Source organism: Chenopodium quinoa, unplaced genomic scaffold (assembly GCF_001683475.1).
Source record: "Chenopodium quinoa cultivar QQ74 unplaced genomic scaffold, ASM168347v1, whole genome shotgun sequence".
NCBI classification, from domain to species: Eukaryota; Viridiplantae; Streptophyta; class Magnoliopsida; order Caryophyllales; family Amaranthaceae; genus Chenopodium; species Chenopodium quinoa.
In genome coordinates this window covers 9,312,855-9,328,290 of record NW_018743331.1, presented here as the reverse complement: position 1 = coordinate 9,328,290, position 15,436 = coordinate 9,312,855, and positions in this window count along the sequence as shown.

The window sequence follows — 15,436 nt, the reverse complement described above, 5'->3', positions numbered from 1 at the left end:
GCGCATTAGTTCGGTAAGTGTTGTTCTTGGAATGGCAAATTTTAGCTCAATATTATTAAGGGACCTAAGATTTCTATGTTGGTTGATTTAAGTGAACTTAACTAATCGTCGCAACATAATAGAAATCCTAGACATGCATCTATCAATCATATATAATAACAATATATAATTATAAGGCATAAAATAGATGCATTTGGCAACTAGCATGACCCCTTGAAATCTTCAATTTCCATGGGTCTTCATCTTGACTCGTCTTCATCGATACGTCGTCTTTAGACATCTTGGCCAAAATGAAATAAAAGAAGCTAGCTAGAACGACTAAGATTAATCTAATAGTACAAAAATACTTAACGGTTCGCAGACCGTATTTAGATTTACAAAAATATATAACGGCGCAGTCCGTATTTTCTATCCTAGTCGGGCCCCACTAGTTGCCATTATCAAAGACCTGTTTTGAAAACAATCTTCCATTCACCCATTCACTATTTGTGAATGGCCCATGCAAATTTTACGAAATACATAATTAAACACGCAAAACTAGTAACTAACTTAGGTGGTTAATCCAATTAACGCACCTAATTAAAACTAGTCAAAGTTGTTTAATCCATTATTTCTAAACGCAAAGCGCTAACGCACATAATTAACCTCCCACTAAATTTCGCATCCGTACTTAATTAATCCGATTAATTAAGTCGGCATAACCAATAATTTGTCAAAATTTTGCAAAATCGAAAATCGAGGTTTTTAGCCTTGTTAAAATAATTAATTCAAATTATTAAAACGGCAAAATTTTCGCAAAACGCATAGCTCAAAAACAAGCAAAATACCCCACACAAGCATTAGGTGGATGCGCACCATGGCTGATAGGGAGCTCATGTGCTGCGCTTGATGTGCTGTGTGCCAGCATCCACGCCCAGCATGGCATGTTGCGCCAGCCAGCACTAGCAGCTTGCTACGCATGCTGCGCATGATAGCTTGCTAGCTGGTGCCTGCCAGCGTGTAGGGTTTCGTAGTGACCTGACACTACGCGGAAGGAAACCCACCAAGACCCGCCCCTTAATTAAAACAATTAACAAGCATATTAAACATAATTAAACGAGATTAAGAACAAGAATTATACCTTTGTCGCGTGCTTCGCTCCCAAAGAGCTCTTACTTCAAAATCCCGAAAACACGAGATCTCCCACGGATCGTACCATCGACCCGACCCGAGCGTCGTAAGTCTTGAAGGTTAGTCACGACCCGGACAAAATAACTATGAGTTTTACGAATCAAAGGTTTACTCTTACTTATAGTTGCCTTTTTTATTCCACTCAAGGTTGTATTCTCAAAATCCCAACCAAGTAGGTATTTATAGAGTATGGGGACTTGAAACCCCTTTTCATGATCAATGTGGGATCATGTGCAATTGCAATAATTTATTTTATTCCAAAATAACTAATTAGGCAAAAGCAATCACAAGGCAACAAGTGGCAAGAGGAGAGAATGGGTTAGGTGAGGACCATATCCCATGGGGGGACCATTGTCTTGCTCCCCAAGGGAAGCCTAGAGGCTTTGGTCCCCGCCTCTCCTAAACCGCCACTCACAAGGCAGCTGGGTTGGCTGCCACCTGGTACTGCCAGCACACCCAGCAAGCTAGCACCATGCTGCCTAGCAGCTTCCTCGCATGCATGGTGCTGGTGCGTGCTGGCGCTGGTGCTGGTGCGTGCCAGTGCTAGGCGCTGGTGCTGGTACGTGTAAGTGCTAGGCGCTGGTGCATGCTGGCGCTGGTGCTGGCCCTCGCATCCCACGCACCACACGCATCATCGCTGCACCCTTCGCACATGCTCGCACACCCAGCCAGCTAGCACCACTCACCCATGCTCGCACAGCTACGCGCATCCAGGCCAGCACGCACTAGCGCTTTGTTGGTGCGTGGCCTGCGATGGTGCCTAGCACACACGCAAGGCCAGTGCTGCCTGCCAGCTTGCTGCGCTATGGTGCATACGCACACGCACACACGCATGTGCCTAGCACTGCGATGGTGTTGTGTGTGGTGCTAGGGGGCTGCGATAGTGCCCATGCTTATACCTACACACATGGATGCTGTGCTTGGTGCGATAGGGCTGCGATGGTGCCTAGCATTATGCTAGGGCTGCGATAGGGCCTAGGCATGATGCTAGGGCCGCGATAGTGCCTAGCACTCCATGGTGCGCCTAGCACACACATGGTGCGCCTAGGCTTGCGATGAGCTAGTCTAGCCTAGCTACGGCTACGCTCATACTTGTTGCTTGTGATTTTGCGACGCTCGGTCTCGACCCCCTAGGCTCGATATCCGACGTATGTATTCGTAAAACTCTGCTGACTCATTAAATCCTTTCGGATTAATTCGTCGTCTCGTATCGGTGATTCAATTGGGTTCAACCCGAAGGGTTCAGTTAAGATTGAGCTGTAACATCAATTGTACATTGATATTACTGATCGGAAGTGGCCTCCACCTTGGCATTCTGATCACTTGATCTTACTGAAGAATCAGCTCTGTAATAATTCTGAACCCTCTATCGAAAGAATACACTTGTTGGAAAGACATTATTCCTTTCAGAATGTTGGCAGGTAAATATGATATTTGTTTACTTTAACCTCCCTAATTTATCTTTCTTTTTTCGTGAATCCTTGGTTGATGGGGCTTGCTTTTATTTATTTTTGATGGGTCTTGGATGTATCTTCATTTGTTTAGAAATGGTTTTGTTTCAATGTTTCATATATAGTTTTAGCCTTGTATTTGATTGCTGGCTGGTTCTTTTGGTTCAGGGTGTTGTTTTAGGCTGGATTAGGTTTGTGTTGCTGGCTGGTGCCTGGTCTTGATGGTGCTGGCCTAGTTTGTTGTTGCTGGCCAAGTTTCTGTCTGGTGGTGTAGTGCTGTTTTATTTTCTGGTTGTTGGTGCTATTTCTTTTGCTTGCTGCTGGTTCTGCTTGCCTTTGTGTTTGCTGCTTGCTGTTGTTGTTGTTATTGGCAACTTGTGCCCCTGTGTGTTGTTTCAGTCCTGCTAGCTGCATCTTGGTCTCTGGTTTACTGTGTAGGGTTTCGTACTGACCCACACTATGCGGCCGCCAGGACCCGCCCCCATAATAAATGCAATTAACAAGCAAAACATAATTAAAAGCATAATAAAGGATAAAAGATTATACCTTTGACGCGTGCTTCGCTCAATTATAGGCTCTTACTTGGACCCCGGAAATACGAGGTCTCCGACAGGATCGTACCCTCGACCCTGACCCGAGCTTCCTAAGCCTCGAAGGTTAGTCGAGGTCCGGACAAATAAAAACTAAGAGTTTTATGAATTTAAGGTTTACTCAAATCAAGAGTTGCCTTTTTAATTCCACACAAGTGTGTTCATTCCCAATACCCATGCCTTTGTATTTATAGGGAAATAGACCCTTGATTTCCAATCTCCCATCAATGTGGGAGAGTTTGTAAATTCAATAATTTATTTAAGTCCAAATTAAATAAATAATTGAACCAATCACTAATCGACAAGTGGCGCAATTAGGGGCTAATGAGTCATGCCCAAGGTTAGATGGGGGGGACCATTGCCTTGCTCCCCAACGCTTTTCTTGGTCCCCACAACCACACACAAACCGGCTTCAAGGAGGGCTTTGCTGGCTGCCAGCTAGCATCAGCCAGCAGCCTTGCATCCCCAGCCAAGCAGTGCGTGCTGGTGCTGGGCGATGCTTGGCGCTGGTGCTGCGTGCTAGTGTTGTGCGCTGCTAGCATGCTATGCTGGCACTGGCCTAGCACTCCCGCGCAATCCCTCGCACACGCACGCAACTACGCACAGCCATGCCAGCCAACCCGTCACGCACGCAAGGCCTAGCATTATGCGTGGTGCTAGGGCTGCGATGGCGCCTAGGCATGATGCTATTGCTGCGATGACGCCTAGGCACCCTTGCCACGCATAGTGCGCCTAGCACACCATGGTGCACCTAGGCTCATGTGTAGCCAGCCTAGCCTAGCAGTCCACATGGCTAGGCCAGTGCGATGCTACGGCTACGCTCATACTTGTCGCTTGTGATTTTGCGACGCTCGGTCTCGACGCCCTAAGATCGATATCCGACGTCTTTATTCGTAAAACTCCGTCGACTAATTAAATCCTTCGGATTAATTCGTCGTCTCGGATCGGTTGTTCGATTAGGTTTGACCCGAAGGGTTAAGTTAAGATTAAGCTGTAATATTAATTATACCTTAATATTATTGATTGGAAGCGGCCTCCACCTAGGCATTCCGATCACTTGACCTTACTGAAGAATTAGCTCTGTAATAATTCTAAACCCTCTATCAGAATAATACACTTGTTGGAAGGACACCATTCCTTTCAATCTCCCATTTGTCCTTCCGGACAAGTGTGCATATAGTGTATAGCCCATTTCCTATGTCGCTTAATGTCTCTTAGTGAACTATAAGGTAAGATTCATCGTCATCCTTATTATGTTCAGAAGTGTTTCTCGATCTCCGAGTTCGACTGTCAATAAGTATATGATTTCTAAAATTCATCTGAGCACGACCATGCATTTTCACAGTCTCGCTTATCGAGCGCCCTTGTAAACAACGAAGACATATTCCCTATTGTTTATAGGGGGACATTCCCAGTCTTACATTGTAAGTTTCTCTTACTAAGAGGACCTAATCTCCCGAGTGTTCCCGTTATGATCCCTAGTTACGGCAGACGTTAGGCAACATGAAAGAGACTAGTACTCAAACAAGAAAACTTCACAACACTCATGGTCGAGGAAACGAGTTCCGATAGCTATAATGAGAAATGTACTTCTGACAATTTTGATTCGCTTAAAGTACTCTAATAGGTCGATCCAGTGCAGTTCCAAACTGGAACCTGTGCAAATGATTTATGACCATCATGTCCTTGCAGCACAAGAAATGGTGCTATAAATCATACGACACACTAATCTCTGGTGGTCATCAATCGTCCATCAGTTAGATGACCTCGATTAGGGATAATTTTTGATTTGAATATTCAATGTTCACTTAACAGGTGTTTCTTTATCCAAGACATGGTCTTGATACCCTGTTGTGAATATTTCCATAAATCGTATGGACTTATTATTTAATTCTAAACCACAATTAAATAGCAATGGAGTGAAAAATTATTTTGCACAAAAATAAATTACTCCATTAATGAATGGTTTCAATACAGTGTCTTACATTAAAACAACAAGTTTAATTAAAACACATGTATAGAGAATTTTTAAAGCTAGTCTCCTACGTGCTTGATTCCCATTGCCTCAATGTGCTTGTTGTGTTTAACTTGAGGAAGAGGTTTAGTCAAAGGATTGGCCACATTATCATCCCTGCCGATCTTGCAAATTCTGATTTCACCTTCGAATTTCCATTCTCTTATCATGTGAAATCGCCTTTGGACATGTTTGACCTTCTGGTGCTCTCTTGGCTCTCTAGCCTGAGCGATAGCTCCATTGTTTTCACAATAAAGATCTATCGAACCCTTGATGGAGGGTACAACACCAAGTTCACTGCTGAACTTGCGAATCCAAACAGCCTCCTAAGTAGCTTCTGAAGCAGCAAAGTATTCGGCTTCAGTTGTAGAGTCTGCATTTGTGCTCTGCTTGGCACTCTTCCAGCTAAATGCTCCTCAATTTAGGCAAAATATGTACCCTGACTGTGACTTGAAGTCGTCTCTGTCAGTCTGGAAGCTAGCGTCGGTGTAACCTTCAACAAGCAGGTCTTTATGGCCACCATAAACCAAGAATTTATCCTTGTTCCTTTTTAGGTACTTTAGGATAGTCTTGGCTGCAGTCCAATGCGCCTCTCCTGGGTTTGATTGGTATCGGCTCGTAGCACTCAAGGCATACGAGACATCTGGCCTGGTACATATCATGGCATACATGATCGACCCAATTAGCGAAGCATATGAAATCTGATCCATTCTCTCTCGCTCAACAGGTGTATGTGGACATTGTTTCTTGCTGGGAGTTACGCCATGGGACATGGGTAGATGCCCTCTCTTGGCATTCTCCATGTTAAATCGTGCCAGTACTTAATCAATGTAAGTAATCTAGCTCAATCCAATCATCTTCTTAGATCTATCCCTATAGATCTTGATGCCCAATATGTACTGTGCCTCTCCTAAGTCCTTCATTAGAAAGTACTTTCCCAACCAGTCCTTTACGGACTCAAGTAATTTTGTGCTGTTTCTAATGAGCAGTATGTCATCGACATATAGGACTAGGAATGCGATGTCACTCCCACTGAACTTCTTATATACACAAGATTCATCTGGATTCTTGATAAAACCAAACTTGCTGATGGCTTCATCAAATCGCAGATTCCAACTCCTGCTGGCTTGCTTTAGTCCATAAATGGACTTCTTCAGCTTGCAAACCTTTCCAGCGTTGCACGGATCGACAAAACCTTTTGGCTGTGTCATGTACACAGTTTCTTCCAAAATCCCATTTAGGAAGGCGGTTTTGACATCCGGTGAAAAGGTTTCATTATAGTCAATCTTGTGGATTTTTCTATAACCATTTGCCACCAGTCTAGCCTTGTATATAGATACATTTCCATCCTTGGTTGTCTTCAATTTGAATATCCATTTGCAACCAATGGGTGTGTAACCCTCAGGCAAATTCACCAAGTCCTAGACTTGATTTTCAGACATGGAGTCCATTTCGGATTTCATGGCCTCTTGCCATTTAGCAGAGTCGGGGCTTGTCATAGCTTGCTTGTATGTCGCTGGCTAATCTCCATCCATAACTAGGATGTCTTGATCATCGGTTAAGACAATACCAAGGTATCTGTCTGGTTGAGATCTTTGCTGTAACGACCTACGAAGGGTAATAGGTTGAGCATTTACATTGTCTGTTTGATTCTGACCAATCTTCTCAGCTGCTTCGAAAGCACTTAGATTGTCAGTTTTATCAGGTTGACATTGTTGCTCGTTCTCTCGAACTTTTTCGAGTTCGATTTTCCTCCCACTTGTCATTTTGGAAAGGTGTTCCTTCTCCAAAAAGACACCATCATGATCAACAAACACTTTGTTCTCGGATTTATTGTAGAAGTAATACCCTTTGGTTTATTTTGGATATCCCACAAAGAAACACTTATCCGATTTAGGGTGAAGTTTGTCCAAAATTAATCGCTTGACATATGCTTCGCATCCCCAAATCTTGAGAAAAGACAACCTAGGAGGTTTCTTAGTCCATAATTCATATGGAGTCGTTTCAAAAGCTTTTGAGGGAGCTTGGTTCAGTGTTAGTGTCGCGGTTTGTAGCGCATGTCCCTAGAAATAGATAGGAAGTTCACTAAGACCCATCATTGATCGAACCATGTCTAACAAGGTTCGATTCCTCCGTTCGGACACTCCGTTCCATTGAGGAGTTCTGGGAGGTGTCAACTCTGAAAGAATACCATTTTCTTTCTAGTGATCGTCGAATTCATGGCTCAAATATTCGCCACCTCGATCCGATTGAAGTGCTTTAATTTTCTTGCCACGTTGATTTTCAACTTCTTTCTGAAATTCTTTGAATTTTTCAAAGGATTGAGATTTATTCGACATTAAGTAGATATAGCCATATCTACAAAAATCGTCGGTGAAGGTGATGAAATATCGGTAACCTTGTCTTGCAGGTGTACTCATTGGTCCACATACATCCGTGTGTATTAGACCTAATAAGTCACTTGCCCTTTCTCCCAACTTAAAGAATGGTTGTTTTATCATCTTGCCTAATAGACATCCTTCACAATTTTCAAACGACTCCAAGTCGAATGAGTCAAGAACACCTTCTTGTAGGAGTTTCTTGATGCGTTTGACGTTAATATGGCCAAGACGACAATGCCACAAGTAGATTTGATTCAACTCGATGGTCTTAGCCTTTTTGGCGGTATCATCAATGTTATAGACTTTTTTGTCAAGAAAAAGCACATAAAACCATTTTCTGAATATGCTTTACCATATAAAACATTATCGAAATAAAATGAACAACTATTGTTCTTAATTCGAAATTCAAAACCTTTGGCGTCCAATGCCGATATTGAAATAATGTTTTTGGTAACTCTAGGAGCATGATAACAATTGTCAAGTTCTAAAATAAGCCCATAGGGCAATGACAAACTGAGAGTTCCAACAGAGACGACAGTCATTCTTGCTCCATTGCCGACCCGAAGCTTGACTTCTCCCTTCTCTAGCCTCCCATTTATCCTTAGTCCCTGAGCATTGGAACAAAGGTGTGAGCCACATCCGGTATCTAATACCCATGATATTTTTCTAGCGAAGTTTAAGTCTATAACAAAAATACCTAATGAAGATGCAACGGAGCCGTTCTTGTTATCTTCCTTGAATTTGAGGCAGTCCCATTTCCAATGTCCCTTCTTCTTGCTGTAGAAATATTCGGAATCGGATTTGGAAGAGGCTGCCTTTTTGTCCTTGCTGCCCTTGGCAGTGTTTGACTTAGGCGGAAAATTTCTCTTTTTCCCTTTAAAGCTCTTCTTCTTGCCCGGACCTTTGAATGGCTTGCCCTTCCCAACCATGAGCATGTCATGCTTGCCCTCATCCTTGAGGATTTGCTCGGCTTGCTTCAACATACCATGAAGCTCAGTGAAGGTTTTCTCCATGCTATGCATATTATAGTTCATCTTGAAATGATCATAGCCTTTGTGAAGCGAGTGAATAATGATGTCTATTGCCATCTCGGTTGAATACTCAGCATCAAGCCTTTCCATGTTCTCAAATAATCCAATCATTTTGAGGATATGCGGGCTGAATGGCTCTCCTTTCTTGAGCTTGCTCTCAAGGATCTGCCCGTGGGTTACGAACCTTTCAGTTCGGGCCTGCTCTTGAAACATATTCTGAAGCTCAGGAATGATCTCAAAAGCCGTCTCCTTTTCAAAGAAAGTCTTTTGAAGGTCCGGAGACATAGTGGCCAACATGATGCATTTGACATCCCGATTGACACTTTGCCATCGGTTAAGGGCAGCCTGAGTGACCTCCTCATTGGGAGCGTCGGGCATTTCCTCATCAAGGACATATTCCTTTTGCTCTTGCATTAGTATAATGCGCAAATTTCTTTGCCAATCAAGAACGTTTGGCCCGCTCAACTTCTCCTTATCGAGAATTGAGCGTAAAGAGAATTGGTTGTTGTTTGAGTTACTTGTAGAAATTGTTCTACAATTGAAAGGATTTGAAATGAAAAACCATTCATAATCCAATAAGTTGAAATTTAAAAGCGTTCATGCACATTTTCAATCTTTTGAGCATTTTATCCACGCATTAATAAATTGTCCCTTTTAGGCGAGAATAAAATGATTCCGAGATCTCAAAGATCAAGAAATGGTTAAGCATGCTTTGGCTTGTCTTAATCATTAAATATCTTAAGGTAAGCAATCCAATTCCTAATATCTCCAAGCTACTCTCGGTTTGATAAAATGTCGCATCTAATGCCTCCTTAACATTTCATCTCTTTTGCCACGACATCTAAGGACTCCTTACTGATATCGTTGAGCTTAACCAAGACAACTCGTATACCTAGTACACCTTACGTTCCTAGGGAAGTAGTGATGCCACGCTTTGGCGTAGCCCATCACATACGCGCATTAGTTCGGTAAGTGTTGTTCTTGGAACGGCAAATTTTAGCTCAATATTTTAAGGGACCTAGGGTTTCTATGTTGGTTTGATTTAAATGAACTTAACTAATCGTCGCAACATATGAAATCCTAGACATGCATCTAACATTCATATATAACAATAATATAAATAAAGCATAAATTGATGCATTTGGCAATTAGCATGACCCCTTGAAATCTTCAATTTCCATGGGTCTTCATCTTGGCTCGTCTTCATCGAAACGCCTTCTTGAGACATCTTGGTGAAAAAAAATAACTAGCTAGTACGACTAAGATTAATCTAAAGTACAAAAATTCTTAACGGTTCGCAGACTGTATTTATATTTACAAAAATACATAACGGAACGCAGTCCGTATTTTCTATCCTAATCGAGCCCTACTAGTTTCCTTTTCAATAACCTGTTTTGAAAACAATCTTTCATTCACCCATTCACTTTTTGTGAATGGCTCATGCATTTTACGAAATACATAATTAAACACGCCAAACTAGTAACTAACTCAGGTGGTTAATCCGATTAACGCGCCTAATCAAAACTAGTCAAAGTTGTTTAATCCATTATTTATAAAAGCAAATTGCTCAAGTAATTAACTAAGCTCCCACTAAATTCCGCATCCATAGTTAATTAATCCGATTAATTAAGTCGGCATAACCCATAATTTGTCAAAATCAAAATTTTGCAAAAGCCGGAAAAATCGAGGTCTAACCTCGTTTAAATAATCACATAAATTATTTAAAACGGAAAAATTTTGCAAAATACATATCCCGTGTATCCAAAAACATCCCACACAAAACCGAGTGCCTAGCATCATGGCTACGGCTGTGCTGTGCTTGGGCGCAGGCAGCCTGCCTAGCAAGGCAATGCTGCGCCTGCTAGCACCAGCACGCATCATGCTTCCATGCTAGCATGCACGCATGTGTGCTGGTAGGTGTGGCTGGCCTGCTGTGGCTTGCTGCCTAGCAACACTTGCGAGCAGTGCCCAGCAGCCACACACCACACACAGCAGCACGCTTGGTGCACTATGCTTGCTCCCCACACAGCAGCAACACAGCGAGTTGGGAGCACCACCATGCGCACCAAGGCAGCCACATGTGGGCTGCGAGAGCAGCCCGGCTAGCCTTAGTGGTGCTTGGGTGTCTTTTTCCTCGATTTGTGCGCTTTTGACTCAGGATTTTAATCCCAATATTCGTGTGAGATAAAATTAATTCTAAATTTATTTTAGAATCAATTTAGAGCAAAGTGAAAATATAACAAGTCTAACTTAAATAAATTCAATTTTAATAGTGCACAAGCCTAAATTATTCAAGAACTATTCCTTGAATCAATTTTAGGTCTAACTTGATGCAACAAAATTGAAGGGCTACATCCATAATTAATTTAACCAAAATGCAAATTAATAATGGTTTTGACAAATGGGAGTTGGAAAAATATATTAACCATCTAATGATAAAAATTTTCCAACTTTCATACTTGTGTAAAATAACAAGATTACATCTTCCAATATGAAGATTATTCAAAATTTTACTTACAAGTATTTGAACTTCATGGATTTTAATCAACCAAAATGAAAAATCTAAACTTTGTTCAATATAATATGGAATTTATGGTTAGAGTTCCAATCATTTAAATCATTAAAGATTAGAACTTTAACATACTTAGGAACTTAAAATTAGACATTCACATCAAACAATCACACATTAATGCAATTTATTTGCATAATTGTGAAAAATCAAGTTTGTGTGAAAAATAGCATATCAACTCAAGCACTAATTAAAACTCCATAATTATGCTCAAGGATAATTAAAATAGCAGTAGATTAGGGATGCAATAATGCATTTAATCTAACCTTGTAATGCTTGCATTAATCAAGGCTTAAAAAAAATTTAAAATTTTCGTTGAAAAACGAAAAAACCCCAAAAACATGGTTTCTGGTTCAAATTTGGCTTCTGGACAGTCCTCAAATAGGGTTGATTCTGTTTTAAAATGTCGATTCCACCCAAAAATCACTATTTTTGAGCCAAAATCTGGGTTCGATAGCCAAATCGATTAAAATACGAGTTTTAAAAATAATTAAAACAAGCTTCTAATCAAAATAGAAAAGCAAAACCAGAATTTAAATCTTACTTTAAAACACCTTAATTAATCAATAATTGCAAAAATTAAAAGGAGCGTGACTCCGATTCCGCTGTAGGGTTTCGTAGTGACGCACACTACGCAGAATGAAACTCGCCAAGACCCGCCCCCATAATAAATACAATTAACAAGCAAAATATAATTAAAAGCATAATAAAGGATAAAAGATTATACCTTTGACGCGTGCTTCGCTCAACTATGAGCTCCTACTTGAACCCCGAAAATAAGAGGTCTCCAACGAGATCGTACCCTCGAACCCGACCCGAGCGTCCTAAGCCTCGAAGGTTAGTCAAGGCCCGGACAAATAAAAACTAAGAGTTTTACGGATTTAAGGTTTACTCAAATCAAGAGTTGCCTTTTTAATTCCAATCAAGTGTGTTCATTGTCACTACCCATGCCTTGGTATTTATAGGGAAATGGACCGTTGATTTTAAATCTCCTATCAAATTTGGGAGAGTTGGTAATTCAATAATTTATTTAATTCCAAATTAAATAAATAATTGAATCAATCACTAATCGACAAGTGGCGCAATTAGGGGCTAATGAGTCATGCCCAAGGTTAGGTGTGGGGGACCATTGCCTTGCTCCTCAAGGCTTTACTTCGTCCCCACAACCACACACAAACCGCCTTCAAGGAAGGCTGTGCTGGCTGCCAGCTAGCGCTGCTAGCTAGCACCAGTTAGCAGCCTTGCATCCCCAGCCAGGAAGTGCGTGCTGGTGCTAGGCAATGCTTAGCGCTGGTGCTGCTTGCTAGTGCTGTGCGCTGCTAACATGCTATGCTGGCGCTGGCCCAGCACTCCCACACAATCACTTGCACACTCATGCAGCTACGCACAGCCTTGCCAGCCAGCCCGTCACGCACGCAAGGCCTAGCATGCGTGCTGCTAGCGAGCCACGCATACTAGGCTTGGTGCTGGGTGATGCTGCACACACACACGCACACACGCACGTGCTTAGCACTGCGATGGTGTTGTGCGTGGTGCTAGGGCTGCGATGGCGCCTAGGCATGATGCTAGTGCTGCGATGGCGCCTAGGCACCCTTGCCACGCATGGTGCGCCTAACACAACATGGTGCACCTAGGCTCATGTTGAGCAAGCCTAGCCTAGCAGTCCACAAGGCTAGGGGCAGTGCGATGCTACGGCTATGCTCATACTTGTTGCTTGTGATTTTGTGACCCTCGGTTTCGACGCCCTAGGCTCTATATTCGACGTCTGTATTCGTAAAACTCCTTCGACTCATTAAATCCTTCGGATTAATTCGTCGTCTCGGATCGGTTGTTCGATTGGGTTCGACCCGAAGGGTTCAATTAAGATTAAGCTGAAATATTAATTATACCTTAATATTACTGATCGGAAGCGGCCTCTACCTAGGCATTCCGATCACATGACCTTACTGAAGAATTAGCTCTGTAATAATTCTGATCCCTCTATCAGAATAATACACTTGTTGGAATGACACCATTCCTTTCATGATAAATGTGAGGCTGCTGGGTGCAGGCTGTTGTTTTTGCTGCTTTTCCTTGCCAGTTGTTGCTGTAATGCTCTGTTAGTTACCGCGTTGATTTCTGCTTAGTGCTATACATGTCAGGTTCCTTTGCACCAGATGCATAGATGGATGCGGTCAAGTCTTATTTTTTTTATATTAGTGTTCGGCTGTTTACCTATTTTGCCGGCATATAGTTTTAATATTCTTGCATATTGATGCGACAGAGCTGCTGTTTTCCTATTTTGTTTTGAAAGTTAACAGAAAAATGAAAATATGTAACTTTATATATATGTTAATGTTTATTTATCAATTTAAGTGAAAAAAATGCAAAAAAAAAAAAAATTATTTTTTATTTATTTTTTTGGGGTATTATTGGCACCGGTTTTGACCAGAACCAGTGGCAAAAGGTTTTAAAGAAAAAAAATTTGACACTTTTTGAACCGGTTCAAAGCAATAACCGGTGCCTTAAGTGGGGTTTTTTTTCACCGGTTCTTGCTTTGAACCGGTGCCAATGGTATTGAAAAAAAAAAAAAAACGCACCATAATAGTTGGCACCGGTTAACCGGTGCCAAATGCTTTAGTTGGCATCGGTTTTGAACCGGTGCCAAATTTTCATGGTTTTGGCATCCCTCAAATACCCAACGATTCAAAACCGATGCCAAAGGGGGGGTTTGAACATGTGCCCTTTTTATCTTTTTCGTCTAGTGATTGGCTTTGAATTCCCTGTACATGTGTTTTAATTAAACTAGATGTCTTAATGTAAAACACTATGTAGAAACCATTCATTTATGAAGTAATTAATTTTTCATGCAAAATTACTATTCACTCCATTGTTATTTAATTGTGGTTTAAAATTAAATAATGAGTCCATTCGATTTCTGAGAATATTCAAAACAGGTTATCAAGACCATGTCTTGGATAAAAAAACACTTGTTAAGTGAACATTGAATATTTAAATCGAAAATTATCCATAATCGAGGTTATTTAACTGATAGACAATTAATGACCACTGGAGATTAGTGTGTAGTATGATTTACAACACCGTTTCTTGTGCTGCAAGTACATAGTAGTCATAAATCATTTGCACAGGTGCTAGTTGGGAACTGCACCGGATCGACATATGAGAGTACTTTAAGAGATTTAAAAACGTCATAAGTACATTTCTCATTATAGCTATCGGAACCTATTTCCTCGACCATGAGTATTGTGAAGATCTCTTGTTTGAGTACTAGTCTCTTCGATGTTGTCAAATGTCTGCCGTAAGTGGGGATTATAACGGGAACACTCGGGAGATTAGGTCCTCTTAGTAAGGGAGGCTTACAGTACAAGACTGGGAATGTCCCCCTATTAATAATAGGGAATATGTCTTTGTTGTTTACAAGGCCGCTCGAAGAGTGAGACTCTGAAAATGCATGGCCGTGCTCAGATGGATTTTAGAAATCATCTTCTTATTGACAGTCGAACTCGGAGATCGAGAAACACTTCGGGACGTGATAAGGATGACGAAGATTCTTACGTTATAGTTCATAAAGAGACATTAAGCGTCATAGGAAATGGGATATACACTGTATGCACACTTGTCCGGAAGGACAAGTGGGAGATTAAAAGGAATAGTATCCTTCCAACAAGTGTATTATTCTGATAGAGGGTTCAGAATTATCAGGAAGCTAATTCTTCAGTGAGATCAAGTGGTCGGAATGCCTGGGTGGAAGCCGCTTGCGGTCTGTAATATTAGTGAACAATTAATATATACAACATTGTCTTGACGGAACCCTTCAGGTCGAACCCAAACGAAATGCCGATCCGAACCGACGAATCAATCCGAAGGATTTGATGAGTCACTAGAGTATTATGAACACAGACATCGGATATCGAGCTTAGGGCGTCGAGACCGAGCGTCGCAAAATCAACAAGCAAACGAGCAAAGCCGTAGCATTACATTGGCCTAGCCATATGATGCTAGGCTAGCTCGAGCTAGAAAAACACCATCGCAGATCCCTGGGTGTGCGTGCGTGCGTGCAATGCTAGCACAACACCATCGCAGCACCATGTGTGCTTGCGTGTGTGCGTGCTTTCGCATGGCAGCACCATCGCAGCACCATACGTGCTTGCGTGTGTGCGTGCATCGCTAGCACTAGGCGCTGGCATGTGTGCATGAATCGCTAGCACTAGGCGCTTGCATGTGTGTGTG